At 31.1% G+C, this 16,178-nt stretch overlaps 1 protein-coding gene across 2 annotated transcripts in view; it reads left to right on the top strand.

The window, feature by feature from the left end:
• Positions 1–1,102: 1,102 nt before the first annotated feature.
• LOC143056899 (uncharacterized) overlaps positions 1,103–16,178 on the top strand; it is a 218,868-nt gene continuing 203,792 nt past the window's right edge. For both annotated transcript variants that reach the window (XM_076230074.1, XM_076230075.1), the window contains exon 1: positions 1,103–1,228. The gene's annotated coding sequence lies outside the window, so the exon portion shown is untranslated. The remainder of the gene's footprint in view (positions 1,229–16,178) is intronic.

Genomic DNA, 16,178 nt, shown 5'->3' with positions numbered 1-16,178 from the left:
TTCAATTACAAGGAAGGTTTTTTTTCTCATTGCTTCAGCTTCCCCGTCGACTGCTTTCTGCAATTAAATTTATAGTCGGGTAGTAAGTAACGCATTTGAATGTAGAATTTACAAAATATATCATATTGTCATTTTACAAGTTCATATTCACCAAATCGGTTGTTTTGAAATGTTAGCAATGACACAGAAATTAACAACTATAGATCACCGTACTGCGTTAAGGTCTATTCCCTCATCTCCTCTTCGTCCCGTTTCTATATGTACCAGTTTCTTTATGGCATCCCTAAATGTCCTAACTAACGAAACATATTTATTTTGATTTTTTTCTTTCCTAAAAATCAATATCATGTCTTTGTTGTTTAAAGGTATTTAAAAAAAAAATACGATGGAAAGATAATTATCAGATAACACTTACCTATAATTGTTTACTTTTATAAATTGTGACTTGGATGCAGAGTGGTCTCATTGGCACTCATACCAAATATTCCTATATCTACTTATGTTGCTTGTTTTGTTTTTAAAAGTGGTAAGGATTATGATGAAAAACATTTTATTTGGCTCTGACCGTTATTGGTGAGGATTTATCCAGAAAAAGTATGCAATTCATAACGTGTTGATTTCCTTCTTTTAAACAAACAACACATCTACAAAGTACATGTACACATGACTATAATTTTGGTTAGGACTTTACCGCACAATGTCAAGATAACTAGGATCATAAACAGAACCATAAATATGTTCTTTAATGTAAACATGTTTAGAACTGAGACATGTTTAAACCTTAACCTTTGATTATAAATTATTTAGATAAACCTTGTCATCTCTTTTATTTTTAAAGATTAAGTTTATTTTTAACAAACAGAAAAGAACATGTATGTAGTATGTTTGATTATTAATAGTTTTTTTGAATGCGTCAACACATTTGACTCAGCTTTGCATTAGGTTAGTGTTCCTTAGATTTTAAAATATTTTAATGATCATTGTTATCTCTTTATATTTACAAAAGGATATTTAATACTGAATATATTTGTCACTACCCTCGTTCAGGGCTGAAGAAAATATTGATTATCGATATCTCAAGCGAAATGTCTACTATATGTATTCAACGTACGTTTAAACATTATAGAATAAAAGTATGTGAGGAAGGATGATATCTTGTTTTACCTTTTGATATAAAGAAACAAGGATAATTAGCAATGTTATATCTGATATGTGTAAATCGTTTTTGGTATGTATTTTTAAATATTTTATCTTTTAGTTTTCGGTTACACCTTTGTCTATGAATAATCGTAATACAATAATAACTCATTAATAATACCAATAGACACACTTACAGTCATATGATACTTTAAATATAAAAAAAAATTGAATATGTTTAAATGCTTACTTGAATGGCAAAGTTTTACAACACCCCTGATTATTCTTTTAAATTAAATTGGTGTTGAATTGAGCAACTTGTTTCGGCTTTAATAATTACAATTTCTGATATAACATTTCGAAATACAATTACTGTTTTACTATCTTCTAGCTGAAATTGCAAACATTTTGATGATGCTATAAATTTGAATTCGTAAAGATCTTCTTAAGGGAAGATAATGAAACGACTGCTTTTACGAACCACATCGTGACCTTTGAGACAGTCTTTATATCTCCACATATGGCTTACTCAGAATAGGAAAGAAGGCTATAGTTGAAAAGATATTTTGTATTTTGTATTTTTTTAGCTGCGAACATTATTATTTGTCGAAATGCATATATGATGCAGTACAATGTATATCGTCTATGTTGTAAATAGAATACAGAGTAGTCTACCAATTATAATCAACTGAATGAACACACTATACTCATTAACATGTTGGTTTTTTTAGCTCACCTAACCCAAATGTCCAAATGAGCTTTTCTCATCACTTGGAGTCCGTCATCCGTCGTCGTCGTCTGTTAACTTTTACAAAAATCTCCTCCTCTAAAAATACTACGCCAAATTTAACCAAACTTTGCAACAATCATTATTGGGATATCTGGTTTTAAAAATGTGCCCGATGACCCTTTCTGCTAACCAATATGGTCAACAAGGCTTAAACAAAAAACAGGGGTAAAATACAATGTTTGTCTAATTTTTTTTAACTTTATAAATAGATAACAAAATATAACAAGAGCATAAATGTTCAGAATGTTGAGCTCTACCAACTGCCCCATATACTTTAAAACTGTCATACGACTTTCAGAAAACGACATCTGTGACAAACACAAACTTTTAGCTACTTGTTTCAAACAGAGCCAAATACAATGAAAGTCCCAACGATGTACTGGCTTCCAAAACTACACAGAACACCTTCCAAATATAGATTTATTTCATCTTCAAGCCATTGTTCCACTACTAAATTGTCTATTATATTTACTAAAACACTTGGTACAATCAAAAACCTGATAATAAATTATTCAAATAAGGCTTTTGAAAATAGTGGAATTTAATTACTTTCATAATTTGAGTGTCAAAAATTTATTGGAAGTACTTGATAAATTGCATGCATATATTGGTGCTTTTAAATCTGTTCAAAGTTTTGATTTTTCTACCCAATATACCAGTTTGCCTCATATTTTTATTATGAAAAAAAAATGTATTCCTAATTAATTGGCCATTTAAAAAGTGAATGCGAGTATATATGTTCAAACTCTTTTAGGTCATTTGTAGTAGCGACAAACAAAAGAACTATGTCAATTGGACATCTGCGCTTGCATTTTTACTTGATAACATTTTTGTTCGCTTTGAAGATATCGTATAGCGTCAAGTTATTGGAATTCCAATGGGGACTTATTGTGCATCATTTATTGAGGACCTGTTTCTGTATTGTTATGAGTTTTGATACAAATATTTAACAATACTTTAAAATATTTGGATGTTATATTGACTCTCAATAATGACGACTTCAGTATGTATACTAAAGAAATTTATTATGTTGAACTTACTTTAAATAAAGGTAATACCAACAATGACCACTGCCCTTTCCTCGATCTTGATATCTTTATCATTAACGGGAAGCTAAGTACACAAATTCAGGATAAAATATTCTGATGTTGTACTGTTATACCACTGTCCCAGGTTAGGGGGAGGGTTGGGATCCCGCTAACATGTTTAACCCCTCCACATTATGTATGTATGTACCTGTCCCAAGTCAGGAGCCTGTATATTCAGTGGTTGTCGTTTGTGTATGTGTTACATATTTGTTTTTCGTTCATTTTTTTACATAAATCAAGCCGTTAGTTTTCTCATTTGAATTGTTTTACATTGGCTTATTGGGGCCTTTTATAGCTGACTATGCGGTATGGGCTTTGCTCATTGTTGAAGCCGTACGGTGACATATAGTTGTTAATGTCTGTGTCATTTTGGTCTTTTGTCGATAGTTGTCTCATTGGCAATCATACCACATCTTCTTTTTTATATGATTTAATTTCCTATCGTTAATTAAAATTGAGAATGAAAATAAGGAATGAGTCAAAGAGACAGCAACCTGACCATAGAAAAAACAACAGCAGAAGGTCACCAACAGGTCTTCAATGTAGCGAGATTTTCCTGCACCCGAATGCGTCCTTCAGCTGGCCCCTAAACAAATATATACTAGTACAGTGATAATGAACGATTTTTAGATGGTGACGTTCCCCTGTCACCGTCATATGGTGTTTATACATCTCAACTTGCACTATTCGCTCGTGTATTATAGTTTAGCGAGAGAAATTTATGTATTACTGAAAAGTTATTACACCAGGGTTTTCTATATCACAAACTAGTCAAAACATTTACAAAATTTTATCATTGGTACAGATGGGTGCACTCCTAACCTGTACAGCAAGTTAACTTGATAACCAGTCATTTGGACTGGTCAAAGTTAACCTGTGACCGATTATAGGACTGCTCTGACCAGTCCTAGGACCAAAATCTAGTTAACTTGAAAAGCGGACTTGGTCCTAGGACTGTTTTTTGTCTGCCAAAAAGTTAACTTGGAAACAGGTCCGCTATTGATATAAGTTAACTTCGAACCAGTCCTGTCATAAAGTTAACATAAGTTAACTTCGGAACCAGTCCTGTCATAAAGTTAACATAAGTTAACTTGTAAACCGGTCCTGCCACAAAGTTAACTTCTGCTTGGAAAAATCCGATCAAAACCAGACCTGTTCCCAAGTTAACTTTTGACTGGTCTGCTCAACACTAAGTTAACTTGTAACCAGGACCGCTCTTCGTTGATTTAACAAAAAATATTTTTAATATCTTTGTTTCGTAGTATAAACATCGAAAATAAAGTAATTTGAAAATTAATACTTCCGTTTTATGAACAGGATTAAATACAATTTTTTGAAAATAAGTACGCACAGAACGTAACACAAATTTATCTGTGATCTGACAATCTATCTATTATAAAAACGATCTCGGTTACAATGATAACAGGCACTGAATATATATATATATTCCGAGATCAAATCCAATCATATTATGTATATTTTTGAAAAGAAGTATATTTGATGTGAGGTGTATACGTCCTTGTTAGTTATACATCCTTGAACTATGCAGCCACAATCAGCAATAGTTTAATTCATTTAAATAATGACTATAAATTTTTGTTCGCCTAAATTAAGGGTGCAAGCATGTCTTCTTTTTACTCAAAATACTGATAGGTTACAAAATTTCAGTAGTTTTGATGCCTCCAGTTGACTTGTATAACAAAATTATTTGACCGCATCCACCAAAACTGACCATATATGCACTTTAATTTGTAAATCTATATACCCGCATAGTAAATCACCCATATTTTTTATGTCAGGATTCAATGTATAATACAATCATGACAATGGACAGCAAAATTGCAATATAATAACAAAAAATTTTGGTTCGCATAAATGTAAGATACCAGCATGTCCTCATTTTATTCAAAATATTGATACGTAACAAAATTTCAGTAGTTTTGATACCTCCAGCTGACTTGTACAACAAAATTATTTGACCGCATTACCAAAACTGACCATATGTGCACTTTAATTTGTAAATCTATATACCCGCATTGTAAAACAGCCATATTTTTTATGTCAGGATTCAATGTATAATACAATAATGACAATGGACAGCAAAATTGCAATATAATAACAAAAAATTTTGGTTCGCATAAATTTAAGATACCAGCATGTCCTCATTTTATTCAAAATATTGATACGTAACAAAATTTCAGTAGTTTTGATACCTCCAGCTGACTTGTACAACAAAATTATTTGACCGCATTACCAAAACTGACCATATATGCACTTTAATTTGTAAATCTATATACCCGCATAGTAAATCAGCCATATTTTTTATATCAGGATTCAATGTATAATACAATCATGACAATGGACAGCAATATTGCAATACAATAACAACAAATTTTTGTTCACATCAATTTAGGACACCAGCATGTCCTCATTTTATTCAAAATATTGATACGTAACAAAATTTCAGTAGTTTTGATACCTCCAGCTGACTTGTACAACAAAATTATTTGACCGCATCCACCAAAACTGACCATATATGCACTTTAATTTGTAAATTTATATACCCGCATAGTAAATCAGCCATATTTTTTATGTCAGGATTCAATGTATAATACAATCATGACAATGGACAGCAAAATTGCAATATAATAACAAAAAATTTTGGTTCGCATAAATTTAAGATACCAGCATGTCCTCATTTTATTCAAAATATTGATACGTAACAAAATTTCAGTAGTTTTGATACCTCCAGCTGACTTGTACAACAAAATTATTTGACCGCATTACCAAAACTGACCATATATGCACTTTAATTTGTAAATCTATATACCCGCATAGTAAATCAGCCATAATTTTATGTCAGGATTCAATGTATAATACAATCATGACAATGGACAGCAAAATTGCAATATAATAACAAAAAATTTTGGTTCGCATAAATTTAAGATACCAGCATGTCCTCATTTTATTCAAAATATTGATACGTAACAAAATTTCAGTAGTTTTGATACCTCCAGCTGACTTGTACAACAAAACTATTTGACCGCATCCACCAAAACTGACCATATATGCACTTTAATTTGTAAATCTATATACCCGCATAGTAAATCAGCCATATTTTTTATGTCAGGATTCAATGTATAATACAATCATGACAATGGACAGCAAAATTGCAATATAATAACAAAAAATTTTGGTTCGCATAAATTTAAGATACCAGCATGTCCTCATTTTATTCAAAATATTGATACGTAACAAAATTTCAGTAGTTTTGATACCTCCAGCTGACTTGTACAACAAAATTATTTGACCGCATTACCAAAACTGACCATATATGCACTTTAATTTGTAAATCTATATACCCGCATAGTAAATCAGCCATATTTTTTATGTCAGGATTCAATGTATAATACAATCATGACAATGGACAGCAAAATTGAAATATAATAACAAAAAATTTTGGTTCGCATAAATTTAAGATACCAGCATGTCCTCATTTTATTCAAAATATTGATACGTAACAAAATTTCAGTAGTTTTGATACCTCCAGCTGACTTGTACAACAAAATTATTTGACCGCATTACCAAAACTGACCATATATGCACTTTAATTTGTAAATCTATATACCCGCATAGTAAATCAGCCATATTTTTTATGTCAGGATTCAATGTATAATACAATCATGACAATGGACAGCAATATTGCAATATAATAACAACAAATTTTTGTTCACATCAATTAAAGATACCAGCATGTCCTCATTTTATTCAAAATATTGATACGTAACAAAATTTCAGTAGATTTGATACCTCCAGTTGACTTGTACAACAAAATTATTTGACCGCATTACCAAAACTGACCATATATGCACTTTAATTTGTAAATCTATATACCCGCATAGTAAATCAGCCATATTTTTTATGTCAGGATTCAATGTATAATACAATCATGACAATGGACAGCAAAATTGCAATATAATAACAAAAAATTTTGGTTCGCATAAATTTAAGATACCAGCATGTCCTCATTTTATTCAAAATATTGATACGTAACAAAATTTCAGTAGTTTTGATACCTCCAGCTGACTTGTACAACAAAACTATTTGACCGCATTACCAAAACTGACCATATGTGCACTTTAATTTGTAAATCTATATACCCGCATTGTAAAACAGCCATATTTTTTATGTCAGGATTCAATGTATAATACAATAATGACAATGGACAGCAAAATTGCAATATAATAACAAAAAATTTTGGTTCGCATAAATTTAAGATACCAGCATGTCCTCATTTTATTTAAAATATTGATACGTAACAAAATTTCAGTAGTTTTGATACCTCCAGCTGACTTGTACAACAAAATTATTTGACCGCATTACCAAAACTGACCATATATGCACTTTAATTTGTAAATCTATATACCCGCATAGTAAATCAGCCATATTTTTTATATCAGGATTCAATGTATAATACAATCATGACAATGGACAGCAATATTGCAATACAATAACAACAAATTTTTGTTCACATCAATTTAGGACACCAGCATGTCCTCATTTTATTCAAAATATTGATACGTAACAAAATTTCAGTAGTTTTGATACCTCCAGTTGACTTGTACAACAAAATTATTTGACCGCATCCACCAAAACTGACCATATATGCACTTTAATTTGTAAATCTATATACCCACATAGTTAATCAGCCATATTTTTTTATGCCAGAATCAATGTATAAAACAATCATGACAATGGACAGCAAAATTGCAATATAATAACAACAAATTTTTGTTCACATAAATTTAGGATACCAGCATGTCCTCATTTTATTCAAAATATTGATACGTAACAAAATTTCAGTAGTTTTAATACCTCATGCTGACTTGGAAAACAAAACTAGATCATATGTGCACTTTTATTTACAAATCTATATACCCGCATACCATTGTACCGAGCGCCTTCATGTCTTCTCCTGGCGCTCCTGTTCACATTTTAGTAGGACTGTAAATGTACACGCAATCAATAATATTGGAAAACTATTAATGCAAAAAATATTCTGATTAAATTGAGAATGTCAGAATTTCATCTATTTATTCATTATAACAGTCAGATCATATATAGGAGTTCATGATGGTGTACGTGTAAAACAAAACTATTATGCCACATCATCAAAGTACCAACACTGACATGTTTGAATTCATTTTTACTATTTACAATGATTTAATAAAAAAAAGTATACGAGGTTCTCTTCTTGGAATCTATTATGTCGGTTGATTGATTTTGTTTATAGTTAAACGTCAAGTGGAAACTATTTCATTAGAGTGCGCATTGAGTATAATTTTAGGATGTCCCATATAAATATCGGCAATGACAAATCTCTCGATAAATCTGACAAATTTGACGAGATTGTTGATAGTTTTACCACACCGTATGCTTACGGACACTGTACAATTTCTGTTAGAATATTTTGCGGGAAATAGAATAGTAAATCCAATGCAAACAAGTTGAATATCAATGAAATATCCATGCAAGTATAAATTTATGCATAAAGTAAAATTTAGGAAGGGACAGGTAAACAACGGGGAACGAAGTAACGTAGACAATGTTGCCGATATCCCGTGATATAAGAATATTGTTCCAATGCGTTGGATAACCTTTCTATCCGCCTTCTAATAAAACAAACTCTGTGTGATCATGGTGATCGTATAGCCATTTTTATTTATATAAGAATACAAGTATATCAAATAAAAGAGAGCATTTGTATAATATCTAGTAGAGTCTAGCGAGTAAATAATAAATAATATCTGTGGAAAAACAATGCGAACGTTGTTTACATATTTTAATCATGCGGAAAGCTCAAGGCTGATATGAAAACTCTTATAACGATAATCTGTCATAAGCAGACCTGTCCTCAGGTCTGGTCAATAGCAGACTTGTCCACAGGTCTGGTCAAAAGCAGACCTGTCCTCAGGTCTGGTCAGGAGCAGACCTGTCCACAGGTCTGGTCTGAGGCAGACCTGTCCTCAGGACTGGTCAAAAGCAGACTTGTCCACAGGTCTGGTCTGGGGCAGACCTGTCATCAGGACTGGTCAAAAGCAGACTTGTCCACAGGTCTGGTCTGGAGCAGACTTGTCGATAGGTCTGCAGCAGTCCTAAAAAAGCAGACCGTAGGTCTGGTCCACCAACGACGAAGTTAACGTGCTTGACTGCTTAAAAATTCTCAAGTTAACTTAGAAAGCAGTCAACAAGTTAACTCTAAGTTAACTTTTGTCAAGGTTAGGACCGCACCCATCTGTATAAGGAAATAATTCGTAAATATAACTCAATATGCAGACATCTTATACGTTCAGGTATTTCACATTCAATCTGTAATGATAATATTCTTTACAACGCACAAAAATGTCAGTATTCACCTCAAAAGCTAACAATAAATTTAAACAGACTTATTAAAAACGGAGATAGTTACGATGCTGTTGTCGGGTCATTAAAGATTGCATATGTTGGCTTTAATATTGATTCAATTATATGATCTTTGCATCGGAATTAAACTAATTTATTACAAAACCAGTTGTAGGCATGACACGGGTTATGTTCTGCTCATATATTTCATGATGATATAATACTAAACCCCTAACCGGTGGATTGTGCCTGATATTGAGATGATGTATACATGATCATTCAATCAGTGTAATTGAGGTGGGGAAATGGCATGTCAGTAACTGCTAGGAGTCTGTTGTGATTTATATATTATTGTCATTTTGTTTATTTTCTTTTGTTTCATATTCTGACATCGGACTCGAGCTTCTCTTAAATTGAGTTTTACTGAGCGAATTAGTGCGTTTGTTTTTATACATTGGCTAGAGGTATAGGCAGATGTTTACCATTTTTTTGCGTTTTGCCTTCAATGATGATAATTATAATAGATAATTACACCTTTTAATCACAAAAATGACCAGCAAAAAAAAATCTACTGACAAGTCAAATTTTGCCGATATAGGTATGAGAATGTCACTCTTTATAGGAGTGATTGCCTTTAAATGAGGATTCGTTGACACTCTATTGTGTTATGAGCAAAAACAAAAGAAGATAGAGAGAAACTTATCAAACTAAATGACCAACAAAACTTGGATTCTCGTCTGCAATGAGCCTTATTATTGTATGAATCTTAATTTTAGTTCATTCAATGTTTTGTAGTTTAGTATGACGTTCATTTTCACTGAACTAGTGCACATTTTTGTTTAAGGGCCTCTGGGTACGGGATTATCTCGCTTTTTTGAAGACCCACTGGTTGCCTTCGGCTGTTTTTATTCTACATTTTATTATAATATAAAAAAAAATAAACTTAAGTTGAATCATTTTGAGAATGAGTCATAAAAAGATGGTCAAGAAACACAAGCAGAGAGAATATATGTTGATAAAATATGATTTAAAATTAGTGTGAAATGAATTTGTATGTGCATCTCGAACTGATATATTCGAGATTTAACTTCGAAACACTTCGGCTACGTCTTATTCATTTCAGAAGCTTAATTATGTATTCTTCAAACGGCAGTTTCATAAAAGAGTTCATGTATGAACAGTTTTAACATTAGAAAAAAAAACATGACTATATTATGAAGGTAAAGGTCGATCAATAACATCATTTCAAATGCAATTACCCATGTACTACGACAAGGGTTTTTAAATTATTCTATTTTTGCGAGACACATTTTTGGGGGCTTTATTATGCCGTCTGTTGGCACACTAATGATAAATAGTAAAACACAATAGTTGGCCAAGTGACGTGTATAAAATATTATTAATCCTTTCGGTACGTGACTTGATGAAACTCATTTCATGTTAACTTAGAAAATAAGATAAACATTTAAACTAAGTAGACACTATGTTATGGTCTGTATTTATCTTTTATGGATTATATGTTAGACAAATCAATATATAAAATATCTTGGTCGGCCTTCAAATATTCAAAATGGAGGATTGACTAGATGTAACAAATGTTTAAAGATGATAAACATGTTCATTTACAATTTTCTTATGGTTTGTACATACGCATATACAAGAGTCTTATATTAAGTACTCGTTTTTATTAATTCAATACAGTTAAAACATTTTACTTTTAAACACAAATAAACGTATATAGTCAATAGAATCAACTGACATTTCAAAAATAAGTACAGACATACAGGGCATACGATGCAGTTACAGGGGGAGGTAATGACGTTGCTAACGTAAAATGTTATTTTTGCGACGTCAAACTATGACATATCGGGAAAAGATGCATTTTTCAACAGATTTTTATCATTCAAACTGATTTAATTTGAAAACGAGTGCATGAACCCCCATTTTTTAAAACGACATTTTGTTTCATTTTGCAGGGAGAATATATGGACCAAATTTTATAAAACTGTAAATAGTGCAATTTTTTTAATTTTGATAAATAGACAGCAAAATATTCCGTTTTTTTCTCAATTCATGACCATTTAATAAAAATGAGTTATTTCTGAACAAAAAATGCACAATTTTTTAGAATCTAATAAAATACAGAAATTACAAATTATTTAACAAAAAACAATTTGTGTTTATCTTTTATAACAAAAACAATTATGTCTTTCTTTCAAAAGGATAAATACGGCCGCAAATCCGAATTTTGAGCAAATATACAAAATTTCGACCTTATTTAACTCAAAAAGTAGCACATGAAGATACATTTTTTATTACATATTTGATTTAATCAGGTAAAAACTAGCCTATATGCAAATTTTCATCAACTTGTAAATACGGGATCAAAACTGTATCGTATGCCCTTAACAGTACAATTGACTTAAGATAACAATTTTATATTGTACGCAGTTGTGTTACAATTTCAAAAACCAAAGACAAAACGCCAGATTCAATTAGATATCAGTTTATAAAGATTGTACTGATATACGGACAATTTAATGATAAGAGTCGTGAATGTTTATAAAAAGGAAAAGATATAGACAACCGTGTAGTTTATAGCTAATCGGGGAAATTGTTATGGAGTATTGACATCAACTTCAGACGTTTTAATTATTGAATTTTCCGCACATGTGGGTTTGTTAGTGTACACATCCATGTCAATACAGTAACTTCGTTGGAATGTTGATTGTAAGAAGATCGGCCCTGTTTTAAATAACCTCGACCACTACTGAGATTCAAGAATATTCTATTGTCAAAGCATAATTTTTAAATTAGAAAAAAAACCTGATCATTCAGGATAATTTTATCAATAAGTGTCAACAATATTTTATTGATGTTCAATTCTCGTAATGCAATATACAATATACAAAAAGGTAAGATTAACCTAAACGGATTGCATGTATTAAAATGGAAGAAGACTAGTTGTATCGACACGGTAAGCCATTAAAATGATCACAATCAGAAAAGATATGTACACATTTGCCAATCCGTTTACATTTACTTCAGTACATACAAATGTAGCCACCCGCAAGGGTAACTGGGAAAAGAAATACGGTCAATCTCTATTGGTCTTTTCCGGTCTTGCCCGTAGATGGCTCATTGATTTTGAAGAACATGTATATATAAATGAGCTATACTTTATACAATTGGTTAATTGTCACTTAAAAGATTACAAGGTGAGAAGATTTTAGTTGATTTGCATGACATTATAGGACCAAATATTTACCTGTAGCTAAGGCTTGTATAGGTTTTGGACTTAGCCCTTAATATTTAATTTAACTGAACATATTTATAATGCTAATGTTAATCCTTCATAAGTTTGGCCCATCTTGTCTTTTTTTACTACTGTATACCCCTTTTTTAATAGTCAATTGGAGAAGTTTTTTTGCATTTTTATATTTGTAATTGTATACCATGCTGAAATTGGGACTCTTTTGATATATATAGATATAATTTCAAAATCTGCATTAGGAGAGAGTTGGTTTGATAACAAAGACATAGAAATAATGTCAAATATAAGGACCATTTATTGCTAAAAGTAAAGAAAAATTAAATTCAAGTTTTGAATGAAATACATTTGTAGTTTACTATCATAGAAAAACAAATGCCACCTGTTAAAATGGTTAAACTATTGATAAACATTTCCACTGAAACAGAGGATAACTTCATATATAGAATGATGTATGCGTCCTACCTCATTAATAATAAATAATTTCCTACACGTTTGTGTTAATTACTTAATCATTGTAGTACATGAATCACATTGCGTTTTATTCCCCATTCACATTGATGGTGTCTTCTGGCTATTCCTACATTATACTTTTTTACAGTATTTTACTATATTATGGCTTTAACGACATGGAAGATTATGGGAAGAACGTTTAATAGTAGATGTTGTTAGTGCAAAATATATTGTTTAAGTCATAAGTCTAATTAGGTTAAAGGTAACTTCATCTGCGGAATTTAAAGAAAAATCATTATTTAAATGAAATGTATCAACACAAGGTTGCTGGATTTATACGGGTTGATATGTTAGTCTTAATTGCATGATTTTTTCAAATAGTTGTTGTTGGCTTTGAAATTGCTGACAGTAACTGCGAGTACTCTCAGATCTGTAACCCCGCCACATTCTGCATGTGCTTGTCCAAATTCAATTGTTGCCGTTTTGTTGCTCTGTAATATTTTTGTTTTTATTCATTACTATTTGCATAAGTTAGGCCGTTAGTTTTCTCATTTGAATTGTTTTCATTTGTCATTTCTGGACCTTTTTAAGCTGATACATGAATGTTGCTCATTGTTGAAAGATGTACGATGACATAAAGTTATTTATGTCTGTGTCAATTTGTCTCTTTCGGGGAGTTGTCTTGTCTTCAATAATACCACATCTTCCTATTATTATATTCAAACAATGAAAACAAGGTTACAAAATAATTAACTTGCGACAATCTAATATGGAGATGCTGATTTTTTATTAAGACTTTATACTGTCCTGTGAATTTAATTTAGTGCAATTAATTACTGTGTTAATGATCTGTTTTAATGTCAATTTAGCGTACCTGTTGGTGCTTTGTTCAATGAATATGTAGTTTAACTCTAAATTTAGTATATGCAAGTAAATGATATCAATTAAAATATATAAATATATACAAATTGTAGCAATTGTTCTTGGAAACGAAGCACTAAATTTAGAGACAATATATATCAATGTTTTCACCTAAGTAATTTCAATTGCTTGTGAATAATATTTACACAAATTGTACAATGGAATTATTAAATAAAGTATAGTAATAGAAACTATTATGTTTCTTTAATTTTCACAAGATTTACCTGCATGGATTTACCTTAGTTCATTAGTTAAGTGTTGATAGAGATTTCCAATAAACTGACATACGTACCTAACTCGACGTACGCACGTAACGGGACCGGTTATTGCTAACCAATTAATTTTGTTAAATGCGTTACTCAGGTTTTAATTAAGTATTCCTAAACTATGATACCCATCCGTAATACATTTTATCAATATCAAATATTTCTAAGATGATGAAAAACGAAAGAAATCATTTTATGTATCACGTGATTATTGAGTTTCCCGCCTCAACTTCACTGTCATAACACCACGTATATATACGCATCTTTACCTATCATACGATTCATTTGAGTTGTCTTTCATGGTTTTGAACATGACTTTGTTTTTCCGTTATACTTTTGCAAAATTTAATGAACCTTTGATATTTGTATTGCTTTTGTTTGTCGTTATCAGATTAATGTCTCTTCTTCTTTTCGTTTTTTAATGTTTTATAATATTTAACTTCCGTGAGTATTTATTATAAGATCGATTTTTTCTAGCAATTTCAGAAAAAAATGAACTCTAAGTGTTAATCAGAATGCGTCTCTGTTAAAGTTGATAATTGGGATGGCATCATACTTTATTAAGCATCATTTTAAACGCTCGCTTCTTCTGCAGTTAATCTCCTTAATTTACGATCTCTGATTTTTTTTTTCGATAGGGAAAACATACGTCAACGGGAAGTGTATATTTAAAAAAATAATACAGGTCTTGTACTTTTTTAAATTTTAATAGTTGACATACACTTTTCTTTCAAATGAAAGTCAACGAACATTAAAAACAAAGAATATTGTAATTGAAAATAATGTATGTAAATACATGTACATATGTACATCAATTCGTTATATAGATTGTAATTTGGAAGGTGTACTTGATTCGCAACTGATAACTAACGATCCGCATTTAAACATTGACCACTGTGGATAGTAAACTATCAATTTATAGTACATAGTAATTGGCTAAAAAATATCCTGTCCCCAAGTATCTCTGATTAAAAATAAATAAAAATGCCAATTTACATAGTTGTTACATTTTTCAGTCTTTACGGGACTTTTCTTATACTCTAACTTGTCCAAATAGAAGTAGATTTTAAAGCTATTACGTATATTGATTAATTTTGCGGAAATTTTTAGTTTCCATTTTTGTTTCGGTTTTGGGGCAAGTGTGGGGTATATATATAAAAAAAAGTGACAACTATGCCACAGTTCCATGGACAGGATCACCAGTGAAGGTGTTACACGACTAAACAAAACATGGTAGCAGGCTGGCTGGTTTACTCGTAGAAAGACAAGTATGTCTTTATAGTGGTTACGCTCTCTTGTTACCTCAGCATATGAAAATGCGGCTCTAAGTGTTGGGCATGTTTAAAAAGGAATATGCATTTATCATTATCTTTTCATCATCCTTAATATATACTAGTATGTAATATTTGTCGCTGGATAAAAGACATACATAAATATGATCATCCTTATAAGTACTATAGCTTGAGGCTAAATCTCCGTCGTAAGTGCATGTAATATATATATATATATATATATAGCTTGAGGCTTCTTCGTCGTAAGTATTTTAACTTGAGGCTTAATTCCAATCTGAAATTTAAGCCAATTAATGTCGAGAAGTTATTTTACGCATGCATTTATATGCTACATAGCATTATAAATATCAAAGTTAAAGCCAATAGAGATCATACAAGTATGTTTAGCAAATGGTCATGTTACAATTAAAACAGTAAGAAAGGGCCGACTCGTGAGACTGAAACGAAGCATAAAACAGCAATTTCTGGTATTTCCAAATAAACTATGTATTGATCTGATAGTATCCAGAGCTGCTGAACACTATTTTAAAAACAACTACAACTTATAAATACAGAATA

The sequence above is a fragment of the Mytilus galloprovincialis genome, chromosome 13 (genome assembly GCF_965363235.1).
Source record: "Mytilus galloprovincialis chromosome 13, xbMytGall1.hap1.1, whole genome shotgun sequence".
NCBI lineage: Eukaryota > Metazoa > Mollusca > Bivalvia > Mytilida > Mytilidae > Mytilus > Mytilus galloprovincialis.
Note: the sequence above shows the minus strand (reverse complement) of the source record. Positions and strands in the feature narration are given on the sequence as shown.